This window comes from Eubalaena glacialis, chromosome 9 (assembly GCF_028564815.1).
Source record: "Eubalaena glacialis isolate mEubGla1 chromosome 9, mEubGla1.1.hap2.+ XY, whole genome shotgun sequence".
NCBI lineage: Eukaryota > Metazoa > Chordata > Mammalia > Artiodactyla > Balaenidae > Eubalaena > Eubalaena glacialis.
In genome coordinates, this window is record NC_083724.1 from 38,976,096 (window position 1) to 38,998,419 (window position 22,324).

The following is a 22,324-nucleotide window of genomic DNA, read 5'->3' on the forward strand; positions in this document are numbered from 1 at the left end:
CCCAGAGATAAACGCAAGCACCTATGGTCAATTAATCTATGATAAAGCAGGCAAGACTATACCATGGAAGAAAGACAGTCTCTTCAATAAGTGGTGCTGGAAAAATTGGACAGCTACATGTAAAAAAATGAAATTAGAACATTCTTTAACACCATACACAAAAATAAACTCAAAATGTATTAAAGACCTAAATGTGAGACCAGATACTATAAAACTCTTAGAGGAAAACATAGGCAAAACACTCTTTTACATGAATCGCAGCAATATCTTTTTCAAGCTGTCTCCTAGAGTAATGGAAATAAAAAGAAAAATAAACGGGACCTAATTAAACTTAAAAGCTTTTGCACAGCAAAGGAAACCATAAACAGAACGAAAAGACAACCCACGGAATGGGAGAAAATATTTGCAAATGATGCAACCGACAAGGGATTAGTCTCCAAAATTTACAAACAGTGCATGTGGCTCAATATCAAAAAAACAAACAACCCAATCAAAAAATGGACAGAAGACTTAAATAGACGTTTCTCCAAAGAAGACATACAGATGGTCAAGAGGCACATGAAAAGATGCTCAACATCACTAATTATTAGAGAAATGCAAATCAAAACTACAATGAAGTACCACCTCACACCAGTCAGAATGGCCATCATTAAAAAGTCTACAAATAACAAATGATGGAGAGGGTGTGGAGAAAATGGAACCCTCCTACACTGTTGGTGGGAATGTAAGTTGGTATAGCCACTGTGGAAAACAGTATGGAGCTTCCTTAAAAAACTGAAAATACAGCTACCATATGTTCCAGCAATCCCACTCCTGGGCATATATCCAGAGAAAAACATGGTTCAAAAGGATACATGCACCCCAATGTTCATTGCAGTGCTGTTTACAATAGCCAAGACATGGAAGCAACCTAAATATCCATTGACAGATGAATGGATAAAGAAGATGTGGCCCATATATACAATGGAATATTACTCAGCCATAAAGAAGAATGAAATAATGCCTTTTGCAGCATCATGGATGCAACTAGAGATTATCATATTAAGTGAAGTAAGTCAGAGAAAGACAAATTCCATATGGTATGACTTACATGTGGAATCTAAAAAAAATGATATAAATCAACTTATTTACAAAACGGAAACAGAGTCACAGACTTAGAGAACAAACTTATGGTTACCAGGGGGAAAGAATGAGAGGGAGAGATAGATTGGGAGTTTGGGATTGACATGTACACACTGCTATATTTAAAGTAGATAACCAGCAAGGACCTACTATATAGCACAGGGAACTCTGCTCAGTATTCTATAATAACCTAAATGGGAAAAGAATTTGAAAAAGAATAGATACATGTATATGTATAACTGAATGAAATTGGTGTACACCTGAAACTAACACAACATTGTTAATCAACTATAATATAAAATAAAAATTTTAAGAAGTCTACAAATAATAAATGCTGGAGAGGGTTTGGAGGAAAGGGAACCCTCCTACGCTGTTGGTGGGAATGTAAATTGGTATAGCCACTATGGAGAACAGTATGGAGGTTCCTCAAGAAAGTAAAAACAGAGCTACCATATGATCCTGCAATCCCACTCCTGTCATATATCCAGAGAAACAATAACCTGAAAAGATACAGGCACCCTAATGTTCACTGCAGCACTATTTACAATAGCCGAGACATGTAAACAACCTAAATGTCCATCGATAGATGAATGGATAAAGAAGACATGGTACGTATATACAATGGAATATTACTCAGCCATAAAAAAGAATGAAATAATGCCATTTGCAGCAACATGGATGGACCTAGAGATTATCATACTGAGTGAAGTAAGTGAGACAGAGAAAGACAAATATCATATGATATCGCTTATATGTGGAATGTAAAAAAATGAAACAAATGAACTTATTTACAAAACAGAAATAGACCCACAGACATAGAAAAGAAACTTATGGTTATCAAAGCAGGGGAGGAGAGATAAATTAGGAGTCTGGGATTAAAATATACACACTACTATATATATAAAATAGATTACCAATAAGGACCTACTATATAGCACAGGAAACTATAATCAATAACTTTTAATAACCTATAATGGAAGAGAATGTCAAACAATATATATACATATATATATGTATAACTGAATCACTTTGCTGTACATCTGAAACTAACACAACACTGTATATCAACTATATTTCTATAAAAATTTTTAAAAAGGCTTTCAGTAGAAAGGGGAGCTTATCATATTCATTTTAGTATTCCCAACCTAGCATAGTTCATAGAAATTAGTAGGTTCTCAATAAATATTTATTTTAAAAAAGATTTGGAAATAATCAAAGACTATGAATGCACTCTGCAGGTGTTAGAAAATAAAGAAATACAAAACGGAGTATTTGGAAATCTTTTGTGTGCAAAAAAAATGACTATCTTTCTGTCTACCTTTTTTGTCTATCTGTATCTGTCTGTCTTGTTTTGCATGAATTTATACCCACAAAAGCTCTTTTTTGTTAAGCCAACATATTACTAGTATGAAAGCAGCATAATATATACCAAGAAAAAACACGGGGTTAGAGGATTTTAAGAAAGTGTCTCAGTTTAGGGTTGGTAATTAGGGTGATTAGGGTGATCCTGATTGGGTGGGCTGCTCCTTCTTAATTATTTTCAATGCAATTCTTCTCAGTTGAATTTCAGCCACAATAGCTTGGTTTTATTCTGTTGCACTTACTGGGTCAATCAGTGTCTGGTCTTGACACCCTCACTAGTGCCATTCCTTGGCACTGTTCCTTTGCATGCAATGCTCTGTCCATTTTTGAAAAAATTTCAATACAGTTTTCAGAAAGTGCCCTGCTATTTTCATCTTTGAAAAACTTCACACACGTCATTTGCTCTCTCTGCCTGGTGCTTCCTTCCCCACCCACATTTTTGCATGACCAACTCTACTCATTTGACAAATATCCCACCTACTAGGACATTTCTGATTAACCTGTAGATCCCATTGCATTTTGCTTATCTATATCTTGTCTTTTAATTCATTTTTTTGCTTTTTAAGTTGTTTGCTGACATCAAGGAATATATATTCAGTTCTGTATCCACACTGCCTAACACAGAGCCTAATATATAGTTAATGTTCAAAATGGTATTTAATATCATTGTTTTTGTTAGAGACAGAACACACATCTGAATCTTAATTAATCAAGTTCCCACCATTTTAAAAGCACAGATATAAAACACCTTTACTGCTCCATATGGATGTATAACCATACCTATCACATCAAAATATTTTTATTTTCCCACACTGTCTGATGTTGATAAATTGTTAATAATACAATGGAAATCAATGTAAATTTACTGCATGGGGAAACTGCAAATTATCTTGCAGACCATGCAGGATTTCATAGAGTTGATGAAAGTGATTTTGGAGAACTACTAGATTCCATTCAAAGTCATTGAAAAACATGGCTGTCCAAATGAAAAGTAAAGAAGGTAAGTTTGCAAAGATGGCTCTATTGGTACTTCAAACAAGAATAATTAGTATGATAAAGGATTAAGAGAAACCCTTGAAAATGAGTATGTATGTTTATAAAAATTATAGTAATATTGTAAAAGTAAGATATGATGTTATAAACATTCTATCAATATTTCATATCTCTAAACATTTTTTTTACCTCTTGAGAAAAACTAATTCTAGCTTATAGATACAATTCTCAGCTAAATTTTATTAGAGGTATAAGATAAATACACTTTTTTCTATACTTTTAAGTTTCATTTTCAAAGTGCTGGCCCAATCAAAACACTTTTTTCACTTTTCACCATGAGATTTTGGTTTCCACTTTAAGTGGATTTCCTCTAAGTGGTCTTCTTTTTTGAGTACTGATTATCCTTATATATGGAGAACCTCTTGTAGTTTCAGGGACAAAACTAGAACTAAAATATAGCAATTGTAGGTAGATGACCAGGAGACTTTTGAGAATGAAAGGGTACACACTTAATAGTCGTATCGGGATGGTAGGTATAACCTAGAATTGCTCTGGGCAAACCAAGGCACACAGCCACTTTTATTTTAGGGAGTTATATGTGTTGAACTATTTATGGAAGACGTATTTTCTGGTAGTATGAGCAATCTCCTACTGTACTGACTTCCCTGCCATTGGAAGTACTCAACCAGATTATCTGTCAGCAATGATAGTGATGACATCTGAGGACCCCCTTCTAATCTCCGAGAGCACTGCTCTTTGAAACATACCCAAAGCCATTACAGGGTTTTGCTTGGCCGTAGAGAAACTTTTCATCTAAAAAAAGGCATTGCATCTTTGTCTCCTGCCTGCCCTGTGAAGCTACCTGAGGGATGAGGTTTTTGGTGCTTGATAACCTTGTTGCTGGCTTTTTTCAAGTTTCATTACATTCCTCACCTGAGTTCCCATTCTACCTTTGGCTGAAGCTTGGATTGCCCTAGCTGTCTATCCCAGGCAGTACCCAGCCTTATGGAACTAGATTCACAAAGGTGAGAATGGAAGGGGGGGGGAACTTCATGTCCGAGATTAAAGCTAAAGTTTTAAGTATCATGTTCTTTATAGATGAGGAAGTGGAAGAGTTTACCAATTGGTTAGTGTTTTCAAAATCAGAGGGATGTTTCTTACTCTTTCTATGAAGAGAAAAACTGGACAAAAGTTCTACCATTCTCTTCAAGCATTGGGGTTGATTCATATTTCCTAAAATAAATTTTATAACATATTCTACTAGATTTTGATTCAGAATAACAACCTGAAAACATGAGTGTATAATCTAGGACAGGGGTCCCCAACTCCCCGGGCCGTGGCCCTGTACTGGTCTGCAGCCTGTTGAGAACCGGGCCGCACAGCAGGAGGTAAGTGGCTGGCAGGCGAGCGAGTGAGCGAACGAAGCTTCATCTGCTGCTCCCCATCGCTCACATTACCGCCTGAACCATCACTCCGTCCGTGGAAAAACTGTCTTTCACAAAACCAGTCCCTGGTGCCTAAAAGGTTAGGGACCGCTGATCTAGGAGACAGTCATTTATTATCTCGATATCTACAAAATCTGGAATGAAGCAAGATTTTTTTTTCTTGAGCCCTGGTACTAAGATAGTGGCCCTAACTTCTGCCAATCATATTTTCAACTTACTTAGAAAAGACCTTATCTGTCAATAAAACCAAAAAACCCCAGAAGACAACAAGGAAAGAGGTAGAATAATTGGACAATTCCAAATATAGAACTTGAAATAATCCTGTGTGTTCATTACCACTTCTCACCTGTCCTTTCCATTTCACTTGTTGTAGCTTATACCTCTCAGGGTTTTTGCTGCTGCTATCATCTTCCTTCTAATCAGCAAGCAGATATCCTTGTGTGTAGTCTAGGGCGAGCATCTCTGCTCTGCTTTGTTTTTGAGTTTTTCAATAGCCTTCTGTCCTTGAGGAAGTTTTTAATAATATTTTGTGTACTGATGACTCGCTCTCTGCCTGTACATTGTAAAGTGAAGTAGAGGAGCCCCACCTACCTACATGGAACTTCTTATTGGCTTCCTGATACCCATACTTTAATGAATGGAAAATTAAGAATCACTAGACATTTAAGAAATCCTGAAGCATGGAAGAGGAAGACAAAAATAAATAAGTAGTTATAAAACAGAAAATTTATAGGTAACAGAATAGAACTTAAAAAAAATATGATTGAAGACCGATATAGACCGACAGACCGATATCTCTTCTGAACTGAGATGCAAATATCCTCAACAACTTATTAGCAAGTTGAATCTAACTATATATAAAAAGAATTATGCACCATGACCAAGTTGGATATATTCCAGGTATGCAAGTCTGATTCAACATTCAAAAATTAATCAATGTAATCTACCATATCAACAAGCTAAATAAGAAAATGCATATGATCATCTCAGTTAAGGCAGAAAAAAAACATTTAACAAAATTCAAAACATGTTAATGATATAAAAATTTCAGCAAGTTAGGAATAGAGGGAAATTACCTCAGCTTGATAAAGATCATCTACCAAAAAACCTACAGTTAATATCATGACGAGAGATAGAATGCTTGCCTTCTAAGATAAAGAATAAGGCAAGGATGTTCTTTCTTACCACTCTTATTCAACATAGTACTGGAAGTTCTAGCTACTGAAATGAAGCAAGAAAATAAAGTAAAAGGCATTTAGGTTGGAAAGGAAGAGATAAAATTGTCTCTTTTTGCAGATGACATGATAGTCTATATGTAAAATTTCAAAGAATCTATAAAAGAACACCTAGAACTAATAAATAAGTTCAGCAAGGTCACAGTATACAAGATCAACACGTACCAAGATCAATCCTATTTCTATATACTACAATGAGCATATAGAAACCTAAATGAAAAGGACAATACCATTTACAATCACTGCAAAGAAATTAAAATATTTAGGTATACATGTAACAAAACACATATAGGATCTGTATGCTGAAAATTACAAAATCCTGGTAAAAGAAATCAGGGAAGACCTAAATAAATGGAGAGACATGCAGTGTTCATGAATTGGAAGACTTGACATAGTAAAGATGTCAATTCTCCCCAAATTAATCTGTCAGTTTAATGCAATTTACATAAAAATCCCAGCTAGGGTTTCTATATACATAGACAAGCTTGTTCTAAAATTTATATGGAAAGGCACAAGCCCCAGGATAGCTAAAACGACCTTGACAAAGAAGGAAAAAGTGGGCGGAGTCACTCTATCACATATTAAGTCTTGCTATATATAGCTACATAACCAAGAGAGCATGGTATTGACAAAGGGATAGAAACATAGATCAATGGAACAGAAAAGAGCACCCGGAAACAGACCCACACAAATATGCCCAATTGATTTTGGCAAAGAACCAAAAGCAATTCACTAAAGGAAGGATGGCCTTTTCAACAAATGGTACTGGAGCAATTGGACATTCATAGACAACAAATTAAACCTCGACTAAAACCTCATATCTTTTACAAAAATTAACTCAAAATTAATCATAGACTTTTACATGTAAAATGTAAGTCTATAAAACTTTTAGAAAACGAAAACATAGGTAATAATCTTTGGGATCTAAGGATAGGCAGAAATTTCTTACACTTGACACCAAAAGCATGAAAAAAGGGAGGGAAAAGGAAAACCATAAATTTGACTTCATTAAAACTTAAAACTTTTGCTCTGCAATAGCCCATGTAAAGAGGCTGGAAAGGCAAACTACAGACTGGGGGAAATTTTTGCAAACCACATATCCAATAAAGAACTACTATCTAGAATATATAAAGAACTCCCACCCCAAAAAACCCAAAGAACCCAGTGAGAAAATGGGCAAAAGATATGTAGAGACACTTCACTGACATGAATATACAGATAATAAATAAGTACATGAAAAGATATTCATCATTAGCCATGAAGGAAATGCAAATTAAAAGTACAATGAGATATCACTACACACCTATCAGAGAGGCTAAAATAAGAAAGTAGTGATAACCTAGAAGGCTGGTGAAGATATGGAGAAAACCAGATCACTTGTACATTATTGGTGGTAATGTTCAATGGCACAGCTACTTTGCAATAGTGGCAGTAGTTCCTTATGAAACTAAATATGCATCTGCCATATGACCCAGAAATTGCACTCTTGGGTATTTATACATGTTCACACAAAACCTGTACATGAACGTTCATAGCAGTTTTACTCATAATAGCCAAAAACTGGAAACATCGCAGATGTCCTTTAGCTGGTAAGTGGTTAAACTGTGTTACATGCACATCATGGAATACTACTCAAAAATAAAAAAAAACAAAATATCAACACACATAACAACTTGGATGAATTTCCAGGTAATTCATGCTGAGTGAAAAATGCAAATCCCAAAAAGTTACATAATATATTATTTAATTTTGATAGCATTTTAAAGTGACAAAATTATTGAAATAGAGAACAGATGAATGGTTGTCAAGTAGAGATGAAGGGAGCTGTGAGGGAGGTGGGAGGTTATAAAAAGGCAACATGAAGGATCCTTGTGGTGATAGAACTGCTTAGTACCTTGACTGTGGTAAAGAATACACAAACCTTCACAAATGATAGAACTAAATACACATACACACATATATGAGTCCAGTCAAAACCGGGGAAATCTGAATAAGATGAGTGTATTGTCAATATCCTCACTGTGATATTATACTGCAGTTTTGCAAATTTCGAGGGGGGGAGTGGAAACTGGGTAAAGTATGCTTGGGATTTCTGTGTATTTTATAACTGCATATGAATCCCAGTTATCTCAATAAACATTTCAATTAAAAAAAAAAACTTGAAAAAAATGTGATTGGGATTCTCAGAGAGTCAAAATGGGATGTCAGCTATAAAACATGAACAGGTTGCTAAGAAATGAACAATAAGAGAAGATACAATACTCTTGTAAATTGAAACATGATTGCTATAATAACACATTTAACAGAAAAATTGGAAGATTCCAGAATGTAGAGTAAAAAGACAAAGAGAAAGAAAATACTATGGGAATAATAAAAGATGTGGAGGATCAGTCCAGGAGTTCAAGCCTCTAATAGGATATCCAGAGAGAAAGCAGAGAGAATATAGAGGAAAGTATTAAAGAAATAAGAGGACAAAAAGTCCCAAAGCTATGGAGTCCAGTAACCAATAAGCAGCATGAATAGAAAAACCCCAAAACACAAATGAGCAAAAAAACCCCAACCCACAATGAGTCACATTCTGAGCAAAACCAAAGCATTCCAAACATGCAAGAACTCAGGAAGTTTACTTCGTATTCACCATATCTAAGAAAATTACTTGAGGATATACTCTAGCACCCAAAGGAAGGAACTTGTTGAAATCATGAATCCAATAAAAGGAAATACTAAGACAGTAGCTAAAGTAGTTGGTATACAAAGCAGCAAGTCCAAATTAGAACATGGGGTTAGTGGGAGCCAAGTAAACTACCTTCAAAAGATAGGGATGTATATCAAGTAAAAGAATGAGAGCCTGCAAAACATTTGGCACGTAATGAAGGGATATATTTCTTTCAACTATAAAAAAAAGAACGGCAATAAGAAATGACAGGAAAAAAGTCCACTCATGGCCCAAATATAAAACAACCCAAAATATGGCATGGTTTTGATTTACTGTTAGAGGGAAAGAAAGGAGATATTTCACCAGTGACTTTGATACTAGGATCATGGTGATTCAAATGATGGAGGGAGGTGTGATGTTATAGGAAGTGCAGACAATGAAATTTAACTCTAGCATGCGCTTTGACTTCACGGTGAGCAATATTTGTATATTTACAAGTGGTTGTAAACTTGTGAAATCAACTTGTAGTCAAAATAAGAGCTGCAGTTAAATGTTTAAAAAAGATTGGGAGGTGGAAGGATGGGGTGAGGGAGTGGGAAGGATACATGCACTAAAAATTCTTATTTTACAATTTTGGGGATTCAATCCACGTTTTCAAAAATGTACAGAACATGAAATCAGGGGCTACGAATTTCATTTGCAGTTTCAAAAGTAACTATTAGCAGCACTAAAAAATAGTGGGATAACCATTAAAAACTGAGAGAAGGGAAAGAGGGTGTGGAAGATCATATTAAAGAGTACCCTTTTCAATCATATCAGGAAGTTAAATTGATGTAAAGTTTGTACATCAAAAATTAGCCCTAAAAACAAATTATTCAGACCCATGTCTAATGCTCAAAAAACCTAGAAACAGAAATAAACGTTACTGCCCTTGGAGAGTGCAGTGGGAAGCTCTGAGGTGATAGACTCTTGCTGTATTTTATAAGCCAGTCTCTTCTATTTGATTTCCTACTACGTGCATACATTACATTGATCAAGGAAAAAAATTTATAACAGATTCGCTAGCTGTTGCCTCATGAGAGGCCCTGACCCAGTATCATTCTGCAAAGGGATGTAAAGCAATACAAGGGGTGCACACTCAGGAAACACCTGCCACTGTGGTGGAATGTTGAGAAGGGAACAATAAAAGCCACAAATGAGAATCACAACCCAAACACCACATGTAGGAACACCTGTGTTAATTCTGACAAATTCTGCCGGTCATGGTTTGACCTCATCCATCACTGAAAAACACCTAACTCAAACAGGGTAAAAACAGCCTTGCGTTTGAGAGATTAATTCCATCTTATCAATATAGGTCCACGTGCATATTGACTATATAATGGAGATTAGGTATCGCTGGGGTAATTTCAGGGTGATTGCTCTGACAATCCCAAAGCACTCTACATTTATAACGGCTAGTTATTCTCTTTATGTACTACATCAATTCTCATGAGAGACTATAGCTTAAATGATTTCTGCTCTGACACATATACATGGTGAATTAGATTTCTAGACCATATTCATCTGTTATTAGTCATCCTTTTAAGTACATGCATCTAGGTACATTTGCAGATTCTACCTCTGTCATGATTCCCTTCGTCTCTCACTTCCTGCGGGAGAATGCAGCCTGTGTGATCTTGGCAGCCTCTCTGATGGCTGTTTAGGGAGTAGGGTCCTCAGAGCTGACTGCAGGCACCTGGGAGCTGAGCGGGTCTCGGTTCTGGGCCAGCTGGGCTCTGGTGTTTAGAGCAACCTCAAGAAGCACAGTAGGTGGAGCTCAGGTGCCACGTTATACGCTGACATCCTGCCTTTGGAGGGAGGGACTTGCTGTTGCTCTTAACCAATCAGCGCCTCCATTGACCCTTTCCGTGCAGGGAACGTGTCTCTGAGCTGAAAGGCACACAGACGTGAATAATTATGAGAAGAGAGCAATTCTTGGGGGAAGACTTCTGGCCCATCCTGTCAGAAGAAGATACGCAAAGGTCCCTTTGGAAGCTGCTATTGGGAGGATTTGGGGGAAACTACACAATTGAAAACGGGTTTCTGACAGCATTTACCATACCCTCCTCTTTCTTAGGAATAGAAGTTTATACTGTATTTTAATTAATCTGCCAAGTTATAGATCTGCAAGCTTTGTGTCGTTAGGAGTGCTTTTTGTTTTAAGTGTCTGAGTTCTGGAGTCAAATTGCCCAGGCTTAACCTCTGGCTCAACCACTTACGAGCTGTATAGCCTTGTTCAGGTGAGTTAACTTCTCTGTTAAATGGGATAATGATCATAATAGCCTCCTTAGGGGATTGTTGCAAGTGCATGAGGTAACCTGTGTGCTGGATGCTAGTACATACTCAATAATTAATAGCGATTATTATTTTTTCCACAAAACTTACACCAGGCACAGAAGGTGTGACAAGAATATCTTGAGAATGCAAGTTGCAGCTGGGGACTTGGAAGTGGGAGAATGGTGAGAAAATAACTTTTCATATAAACCCTTGGGGTTTCTTTTCTGGACTTTTCTGTATATGACACTTCCAGTCATCAGCCATCTACATTGCCTCAAGGAGAATTAGAGTGGCAGGAATATAAAGAGGAAACAAAGCAGTTAATGTTCCATCTTGGACTTCAAAATAAGCTTGTGAAGCCAGCCCCAGAAACCTACTTGCACAAACTTTTTGTTTGCAGGAGCTGATTTTGTGGAGATAAAAAGAGGTTTTTAAGAACCCAAGCACAATGCCCTGAAGGAGGCAAGGAATCAAGTTTGTGCTGTAACAACAGATCGCAAGAGAAGACTGGGGGCCTCAGACAATGACCTCCCCAGCAAGACTGGACGCGACTAGGGTGACCACATAACTTAATGTCCAAATGGGTTACTGCTGAGAATGAAAAGGGGCATTATTATTCATTATGCTTGCACCAAATGAGCAAGTCAGGACATGACCCAGGCAAATCAGGGAATGTGGCCACCTTAGCCAAGGTGCGCTGGACTGAGAAAGGGGAAGAGGAGCTGGATGAGGGAGGGAAGTGGCACCTGAGCATCGTACGGAGGAAAGCAGGATCAGCAGAAAGAGCCCAACATCATCTCTTGCCAGTACCACAGAGCTGTAAGGAACCAGCAAGGACCGGCAGCCCATTCATCAACATGAGAGTAAACCCCACTTGTCACCTGCCTGATGAGCCACATTGCCCTCTGGGGAGGGCCTTCTGCCTGTATCTGCCAGCATATTGCCTGTGTATCATCCCACAGAAGTGATGCGCATGCTTCCCATAGACTTTGCTGAGCCACATTCAAACGTCCCTACATGGACACTCTCTTTTTCAATAGCCCAGGATATTCAGAAGCCTCAAGGAGCAGAGAGAGGTGGATGAGGGAGTCCCCAGCATCCAGAGTTGGGTGAAATTAGATAGTGTTGTAACCCACCTCCTGTTACAACAGATTCTAGCTGAATTTCTTCAGCAATGGCAAACGGCATCTGGGCAGATGAGGGTGGGAGATGAGAAGATACCAGTGTGAAGACCAGGAGGATTGAGATCTACCAGAAAAATCTTAATGCCAGTTTTCCCAGCCCAAAAGAGAAATACAGCTCATTTCCCAGAGGTGAACATAAAACTTGCAGGTTGGTTGTTTTATTCTGGTATCAACATTGTAGGAGTCTTAATTTGACCTTAAGGGCATTTCTTACTAGATCAGTAAGAATATTGATGTTCACAATCACCTACTCTTGTAACTACCAGGAATCTTTTGGAAAACATTTCTTAGGGTGAATTATGTATTTATATGTAAAATACAAGCAAACATCCTTATGGCCATAACTTTTGGATGTTTTCAAACCAGATTATAGTAAGACAATGTATTTTATTCAGCAGATTTGTTTTAATCTAATTATGTAGGTGAATAAAAATTACTGCATGCTGGTGCATCTAATGTAAGTTATCTATTATTCACACCACATTTACTTTTAATATTCATGCAGATTCCCTTTGACATAATCTACTGTGTCACAGTTAATCCAATAAAGATAAAATATAGCTCAGCAAAACACTAGTCGATTCCAGCTTTCTGGTAATTATTAAAGACTATTTCACACTGGTTCCTTCAATCAGTATATTTCCCCTTGGATATGATGGCTCTCCTCTTTGAAGCTTTCAATCCTCCCAGTGGATTCAGAGGAATACTCAAGCCCCTTTTCAGTCTCCGGTCTCAGAGGTAGTTCAAAGAGCACAGCAAGGCTTCACAGGTTTATCCTCAAAGGCTGACACTGTCTGTTTGATGTATGGTGACTTAAAAAGTCATCTCTGGCAAAGCATGTGTTTGCTACCAGTCTATCGAATCAGCCATTTATCAACTTATCTGTATTCACCCAGTGCGCCTGCTAACAGCTCAAATGAGAATACACACTGTCTCCTGCTGGACTGACTATTGATTTGATTCCCTCCTCTAATTTTATATTGTTTTGCTGCCCTGTGGATGAAGCAACTCCTTTACTGGATGAAATGAACATGGAACCTGTGAACCAATGGCCTTTGGTTGTTGTGTTCAAGAGCCCCGAGGGCAACAGACTCTTCACAGGTTGAGGACAGCTGGCCTGGGAGAGTGGCTTTCCTGTCCCAGCATGCCTTGCTTTTCACTATTATCCACATCTCAGGTATCTCATTGTTGTATGGGCCCTGCTAGGAACTTCAGAGAGATGACTAGGAACTCCCAACCTCATCATCAGAAGCTGGACATATCCAATGTCTAACCAGTGCACGCAAACAGAACCCTGGATTGAAGATAGGGATACATCAAATTCCTCTCATTTTAATCACCTCACCTCAACCATCTCTATGCTCCAAGGAAAATTTCCTTTATTCTTTGTAATCCTAAGCACTTGATTCCAGCTGAGACTTTTCCCCTTCCACTTCTCTGTCATTACTTTTTAATTAAAATGAGGCTACCTCGCTGCATCATGAAAATTATTATTTATGAATGACCTCCTCAGTTTAATCTCTGATATAGTCATATAATTTGATTAACATTATAGTTAATGCTTCAACTATAGAAAACACTATTTTGATGGATTCTTACAGAAAAGGACAAAGATAAGATCAATATTTTTCTGTGTAATATATATATATACTTTGAATTTCATTTATTTTTTATACAGCAGGTTCTTATTAGTTATCTATTTTATACATATTAGTGTATATATGTCAATCCCAATCTCCCAGTTCATCCCACCACCACCACCCCTACCCCCCGCTTTCTCCCCTTGGGGTCCATAGGTTTGTTCTCTACATCTGTGTCTCTATTATTTTGAGATGGAAATAATTCTGTGATTGAAGAGTTAGTTGTAACATGAGGTAGATCTAAGATTATTATTTGTTCCTGATTCCCTTCCTACTTTTACAACAAATCATTCCCCCCCTTCCCTTTTTTAGTATGCCTTATAGATGGTGCAATCACCAAGATTCTATCCATAATACTCTTTTATTCTTGTTTTGTACACATTCTCTGGATGGTCTGATTCAATCATGGCTCCAATTACCATCTAAATACAGAAAACTCCTCCAAATCTATTTCCAGCTTTGATTTCTCTGCCAAGCACCAGCCCCTATTTCTCTCTGATAAATGTTTCCATTTAGATAGGTTGCAGGCAACTTAATCTCAACATGTGCAATACTCAACCCATTATCTTTACACATAATTTCTCCAGAATTCTTTGTCAGTAGCCTTGCTAGGTATTATGTCCCTTATCAATGGAGTCAACACCCTAGATGTAATTGATCTCCAAGTAGCATCCATTAAATCTTTCTCACATCTACCACTTTCTCTATACAACCATTGTCACAGGCCTGTCTCAGGGCCCTGTCATCTCTAGCTCTGACCACTTCAATAAACTCCAGATTCACCACCCATCTTCTTTATGATTGTTATTATATTTGTTTAAAACAAGATTTAACCATGAAACTCATGGTCTCATCTAACTTCTTTATTAAAAAGCAATAAAAACTCTAATTGCTTGCTTAAGTTGTTCTACTGCCTCCTTTTCCCTTTAGGATAAAGTACAAAATTACCTAGCAATGCATAGCAAACTGACCATAGCCAAGTAATTCATACAGTGAATCCTAGTTCTTTACAGTAAGCATTGGTAGTTTCAGTGGTTAGAGGCAGATGGAGGCCACCCTTACAAACTCCCTACCAGGTAGCACATGCCAATCAAAATCAGTCTCAGATCAAACTCAGTCAGACTCATGATCTTGAAGAACAAAATGCAAAGACTTACACTATCATATCACTTGTAATAAAGCTATAGTCATTAGCAGTGTAAGGATAGAGAACCAGATTGATGGAACAAGTAGTCCAAACATAAACTCACATATACATGGCCACTGATTGATGACAATTTGACACCACAGAGCAGTGGAGAAAGGGCAGTACTATCACTAAATAGTGCTGGGTCATTGGATAGCCACATGGAAAAAAGAATGATTCTTCAGCACTCCCTTATACCATATCCTAAATCAGTTGAGGAAAACTGTACATTTAAACGTGGAACATAAAACAATGCAGCTTCTAGAAGAGATATTCCAAGTGTGAGAAGGATTTGATGTGTTGTTGCTGGCTCTGAGATTGAGGGGGCCATGTACAAGGACTAAAGAGTGACCTGGAAGAACTAAAGGAAGCTTCCAGTTGACAGCCAGCAAGGAAACAGGGACCTCAGTCCTACAATTACAAGGGACAATCTTCTATCAACCACCAGAATGGGTAGGAAGCAATTTCTTTCCCAGAGCCTCTGGATAAGATCCCAGGCCAGCCAACACTTTGATTTCAGCCTTATAGGACCTGGAAGAAAGGAACTAGTTGAGCCCACCCGGACTTCTGGCCTACTGAACTGGGAGATAATAAATTTGTATTGTTTTAAGCTGCTAAATGTGTGATAATTTATTATAGCAGCAATAGAAAACTAGTATACTCGTTAAGAAGAAAATGGAGAGATAAATTGTAATAAATACTTACAATGGACTGCAATAGAGCAGGGGTCAGTAAACTATGACCCACAGGCCAAATCTGACCTATGCTTGCTTTTGAAAATAAAGTTTAATTGGAATAGAGCCAGGTCTATCCATCTGTGTATCATCTGGGGCTGCTTTCATGCTACAGCAGCAGAGTTGAGTAGTTTTACCAGAGCCCATATGGCAGCCAAAGCTGAAAAAATTTACTATCTGGCTCTTTAAAGAAAAAGTTTGTTGACTCTGGTAGACAGGAATGAGAAACAACTAACTACATATAATAATGTAGATGAATATCACAAAAATAATGGTGAATAAAGTTAGAAACAAAAGAGTACTTACTGCACAATTTTGTTTATGTAAAGTTTACAGCAGACAAAACTAATCTCTGCTTGTAAGAGTAAGGTTGGTTTGAGAAGGAGGACGGGGAAAATAGTGATTTAGACACGGGTGTGGGGAGGCTTCTGGGATGCTGGTAATATTCTCTTTCTTGGTCTGGACGGTGGTTAAATGGCTTTGTGAAAAACCCATGAAGCATAATCTACTCACTTATTATGTATGCTAGTTATTGGGTTGGCCAAAAAGTTCATTCAGGTTTTTCTGTAACATCTTACGGAAAAACCTGAACGAACTTTTTGGCCAGCCCAATACTTCCACAAAAAGGAAATTTAAAATAGTATGACTTTATTCAGACATTTAAAAGAATATATACTTATGAGGTCCTTAGTACCACTGAAATAAAATTCAAATCTTGTATTTAGAATGTCCTCTGGAGTTCATATGAGGACTTCACTGTCTCTAATATCTTTTTTTAAAATTTATTTAATTTTGGCTGCATTAGGTCTTTGTTGCTGCACACGGGCTTTCTCTAGTTGTGCCAAGCTGGGGCTACTCTTTGTTGCAGTGAGCGGGCTTCTCATGGCAGTGGCTTCTCTTGCTGCGGAGCACGGGCTCTAGGCACGTGGGCTTCAGTAGTTGTGGCGCATGGGCTCAGTAGTTGTGGCTCACGGGCTCTAGAGCACGGGCTCGGTAGTTGTGGTGCATGGGCTTAGTTGCTCCGCGGCCTGTGGGATCTTCCCGGACCAGGGCTCGAACCCGTGTCCCCTGCACTGGCAGGCGGATTCCTAACCACTGCGCCACCAGGGACGTCCCTCTAACATCTTGCTACTTGGACCAGTAGCATTGACATTGCCGGAGAGCTGGTTAGAAAGAATCTCAGCCCCACCCTAGACATGCTGAGTCAGAAACTGTATCTTAGTAAGAGCTCAGGTAATTCCTTTCCACATTAAAGTTTGAGAAGTACTGCTTGTATGGATTTGCTATTTCACTGCTGCTTATGCTTCACAAAACATATATTTCTACATGGACAAAAGTGCAGTTCTTGGCAGCCCACACGCCCCAAACTTCTCGCAGGCACCTGGACAGGACTGCTCTGGAAGCAAACATACCTGCGCATGCTACCTAAGTTCAAGCCCTCTGATCGCCACATGCTCAGGCATCAGAAGACACTAGGGCCCACATTTCCCTAATTTGCATTTGAATAGGCAAATAGAGCCCAGACGTATCTTTTTATAACAATAAAGGGAACAAACATGAGAAGCTTATCCGGAATAAATACGTCAGCCTCTTTCTCTATCTCCTTACAATTCAGACCTCAGGGGGAATATAAACATATCTGTGGATTATGTTTATAATCTCAAAGGGTCAGTTTTTCATCTTCAGAGAGTTTCATCTTCAGAGAGTCAAATAGAATGAGAAAAGTTGTCTCTGGGAGAGTAAGATCTCGTTCATGTAGGAAACAAAACAACATTTTCTTCTGTAGAAAACTAAAGAAAGGTTATATATCATAAAACTAGATGTGGGAAACATAATAATGTATGGTTCCATTAGAAGAGAAGAATGGAAAAATGACCCTTGCTGGCTAACAGTTCTTGTGTTAATGATTCACAGCATGAAAGTTAGAAAAGTTGTATTAGAAATTTCTAGCCAAAAGAAAAAGACAAAAAAGGCCTTCCCTGGTGGCGCAGTGGTTAAGAATCCACCTGCCAATGCAGGGGGACACGGGTTTGAGCCCTGGTCCGGGAAGATCCCACATGCCACAGAACAACTAAGCTGGTGCGCCACAGCTACTGAGCCTGCGCTCTAGAGCCCGCGAACCACAACTACTGAGCCCGTGCACCACAACTACTGAAGCCCACGTGCCTAGAGCCCATGCTCTGCAACGAGAAGCCCCCGCAATGAGAAGCCCGCACACCGCAATGAAGAGTAGCCCCCTCTCGCCGCAAGTAGAGAAAGCCTGCACGCAGCAACAAAGACCCAACGTGGCCAAAAAAGTAATAAAAAAAATTTCTAGATAATTGTCCTATGATCTGAGTGCTCCTGATATTTCTTTCTTACACATAATACGGCTTTAAAATGGCCATTATGGTGACTATAATGCCGTTTGTTGCTCCTCCCAATTCTGAAATGTGTTACTGGAAAAATCAAATCACCCAATGGTGCAAAATTTGAAAGCACGGGGGGGTGAGGGAAGAGAGACTTTGAAGGAAAGTAACTAACCCTGCTCTACCAAATAATGTAACTACTATGTCATGAAACCAATAACGCCACTGTGGCAGGGACGAGTAAGCAACCAGCTGTGGGACCTCAGTCTCTGCGGAAGAATAGCCAAAATAAGTAGTTTTCTGTTAAATTTTAAATTTTTGTATTTTGAGGTATAAAGCCCTCAACTTTGCCAAACCTTTAGTAAAGACATTGAATAAGGGAGTGAATGAGTGAGGGAGGGAGAGAGGGCAGGTGTGCATATTCTGAAAATCAGTTGAAAGGAGCTAATTTCCATATTAGGGTCAAGATGCTGAGAAAAATGTTTGGGACATATTGGGAACTGAACTACACTGAGTCCAGGCATGGAGCTTCTTGTACCTGCCAGAGCCTGAGGGGACCTAAGACTGAACGTCTCCTGGTATTTCCTGCAGTCTTACGTGGGACAACAGAGCTGCCTTTGGAATCAGGGTTTGAGCCAAACACCTAGAAACTAGGAAGCAGAGTGACTCCAGCTGATGCGTGCTCTCTCAGCTGAAAAGGCAAGCATAAAAGTTGCTGCTCAAATCAACATAGGATATTGGTCATATTGCAGGGTATGAAATTATCTGGGAGTGGCTGGGTTTTCTTGTGTTTATATAAATAATAGGCAATTTTGCTTTTATATTCTCTCACATTCAAGAAGAGAATATTGAATATATTTAGGGTCTATATTGGAATGTACTTCATTTGCCAATTATTAAAATCATTATTTTTAAAAAGAAAATATTAAAATGGTTTATCATTTATGTTATGTTGCTTGTTATATACTTTAAAATACTCAACACAACGCTAGTATAATATAAATGTATGTGCTGACTTTTCTACCCAAGGGGCAGTTGTTATAAATAGGAATCCACACTTCATGGGTGGTTATCTAACATTAAATAACAAAGGCCACACTTCAGAGGTAACTATTAAAGGCATGTTTTTTATCCTTATCGCTTATCCACACCGGTAGTTTTGTTAACCAGCATAGTGAATATTTGACATAGATCCTTACTGGAGAAACTGGCAACTGGATATTAGAAATGGGCTCTCATTGGTGAAATGAATGGTGTTTAAGATATGTGGACTGGCTAAGGTATTGAGGAGCACCTGAAAGGACAAAAGTTAGGACTTCTTTAAATTTACTGGGCGGGTTGCATGAACTACTTAGTGTCAGCTTGCTAATGGATGTTTGTTTACAAAGTCCTGGGCCACTTTGCTGAGGTATGTTTTTTAAATACTTGTCTGTGTATACGGCAGCGTTTCGTCTGAGATTCGGTTTGAGAATGAAGAGGAGGAACTGTCCTTCACCTACCTTCAACATTTTAGCAGCTACCATTTTTCAAAAGCGAATAACTAAGAGTTGTTCGTGACCAACTTGCTAAAGTCAGCTTTCAAGAATTTGTTAAAACTTTATTTATATGTGTGTTTCATTTGTATAAGTGTTCTTTCACCAGTCTGTTGACATCTATGGGGAATAAAAAATGTTCAGACATTGGAGCTGGGGGCCATGAGTGACATTCGCTTTTGGCAATTCCCTGGGTGACAATAGCTATCATTTCCCAATTTGGTTTCCTGATGCACTTCTGCCTACTTAGGCCTATCCCATTAGTCTCCATCTGTGGGGATATGAAGATTAACCTTGCTCAGTGTTATGTTGGAGATTTGAATTGGAGATCAATTTCCTTTAGGGAAGAGACTATCAATCAATGTCAACCTTTTATTTATTCAACACCCACTGTATGCACAGTATTGTTCTAAGTCCTTGGAGAATTATCAAGATTGCATATGTATTGTAGACCATGATCTCCAGAACTCTTGATCTACAGGGGCACAGAAGATAAAAAAGTGTATTTAATTTCATTATCTAAAAATAACCTTCAGTGACAGCTATCTATAGATTCACTGCTGAGGGCTCTAATTTGTGGTAGATTCCAAGTCTTTTAAAAGTCTCTTTTTTCCTTTAATTCCTTTATTCCTCTATCCTTTCTTTTCTCTCTCCCTCCATCTCTTCCTTTCTGCCTTCATTTCTCCCCTTTCATTCTCCCTTTCACCTCCCTCACTTCTTTCTCTTCCACTCCCCCCTTTCCTTCTTTCCTCTCTTCCTCCCTTTTCCCCTCTCTCCCTTCCTTTCTTCCTTCTACCCTTTGCCTGAATAGTTTATTTGAGCATTTCCCCCAAGATAGTAAAGAATCTACTGCTTTGTTCTCCTGTCTTACACAGCACGAGGTTTAAATGGCTTTATTTAAAAACAAGTGTTCTCTCCTCTCTCAGAATGTGCCTGTTGTGGGATGCTGGCTTTTGAGCACTTCCTCTGTAAGGCCATGCTGAGGGCAACTGGCCCTCTGTTTTCACTGAGTGTTGGTAAATTTCCTAATAGCCCAGAGGAACCTGAACCCTCCTGCTCCTGAAAGCTCCTTGCCCTCATCTTGCTACTTGAGGAGCCAGGCATTTTGGGGTTTGAATCTTGGTTCAGCCACATTCTGACTCTGGCACTGGGCGAGGTGTCTAAATTTTCTCAACCCCAATTTCTTCACCCACAAAGTAGGAGACACAATGTTTACCAAACAGTACAGAGATAATGCTCTCCAACTTTGGTTACTGTCATCACTTTTGCTTTATTTTCACTCTAATTCTTGGTTTCTGATCTTACTGGACCCTGAATCCTCTACTCCACTGCATTGGGATGACTTGCCTGTGTCCATTCACCAGGTATCAGACCCAGATGTTTCTCCTAACCTCAGTATCCCAGTCTCTATCAGAGTACCAGGTCCTCCGTGCCCACACACAGGCTGAAATGATCACAGAGACTCCTGGTTCTTTCCCTAATCTATACCTGCATACTGGGAGCCATGTATGCCAACAGGATTCATTTTAATTGGGAAGATCAATAATTCTTCCTTTACTTTCCTCACTAGTTATAAATTTATGTAACCCCCTTCCCAGGATATATTTAAGCTCCAGATTGATACCCAACTACATGAGAAGATTTAGAAATCCTAGTCATCCAAGTGCTTAAGAATTTAGGACCTAGGGTCAGAAAGACTGGTTTCCAATCCTAGCTTTGCTATTTAGTAGCTGTGTGAATTTGGGGAAGTGTTTTAACAGAGTTTTAGGCCTTAGTTCCAACCCTGCATATTTATCTAAAGACAGCTGTTTCATGTAGGGGAAGAAGCATGGTCTGGGGCAGCAGAGACATAGTTTCAAATCTTGCACCTAATATTTATGGAATGAATCTCTCTTTCTGCTTCTGTTTTTCGTATATAAAATGGGATAATGATGCACAGTAAACAATTGTGCTTGCCTGCCACTGAGTAAGGGGCATTCCTGTTATAGACCAAGGAGAACTGGAGAGAGGAGCACAAATCTGTTCAAGGTTGCATTGCAGACGCCAGTCTGAGTGTTCTCAACTTGGTTATTATTTTTTTAAAAAAAGGGAGAAGGATATTCCTGGACTAATACTACTGCGGCTTGTCACCTGGGGCCCAAAAGAACTAGCAGAATTGCAAATTTTCAATCTCTCTGAAGATGATGCCTACTAGTGTATTGTAAGGAAGCCCCTGAGCAAAGAAGGTAAGAAACCCAGGACCAAAGTGCTCACGATTCAGTGTCCTGTTACTCCACGTTTCCTGCGACACAAACATCAGTGTATCGCTCTGAAGAAACTGCATACTAAGCAAACTAAGGATGAGCCTGCAGAATATGATACACTTTTGGCCAAGGGAATGAAAGAGGCCAAAGGAAAATGCCAGGAACAGACTGCCAAGAGACAGAGGCCGTACCTGCTGCGAGCTTCTACCTCTGAGTCCAGTAAAAACATGATTTCCTAAGAGTACAAATTAACAAGATCAGACATTACAAAAGATTAAATGAGATACAAATCTATGAATATATTTCACCACAAAACGATTTTGAA

General features: G+C 38.6%; 1 pseudogene; it reads left to right on the forward strand.

Moving 5' to 3' along the window:
* Positions 1-11,767: 11,767 nt before the first annotated feature.
* On the forward strand, positions 11,768-22,238 carry LOC133097311 (small ribosomal subunit protein eS6-like; annotated as a pseudogene).
* The last annotated feature ends 86 nt before the right edge of the window (positions 22,239-22,324 follow it).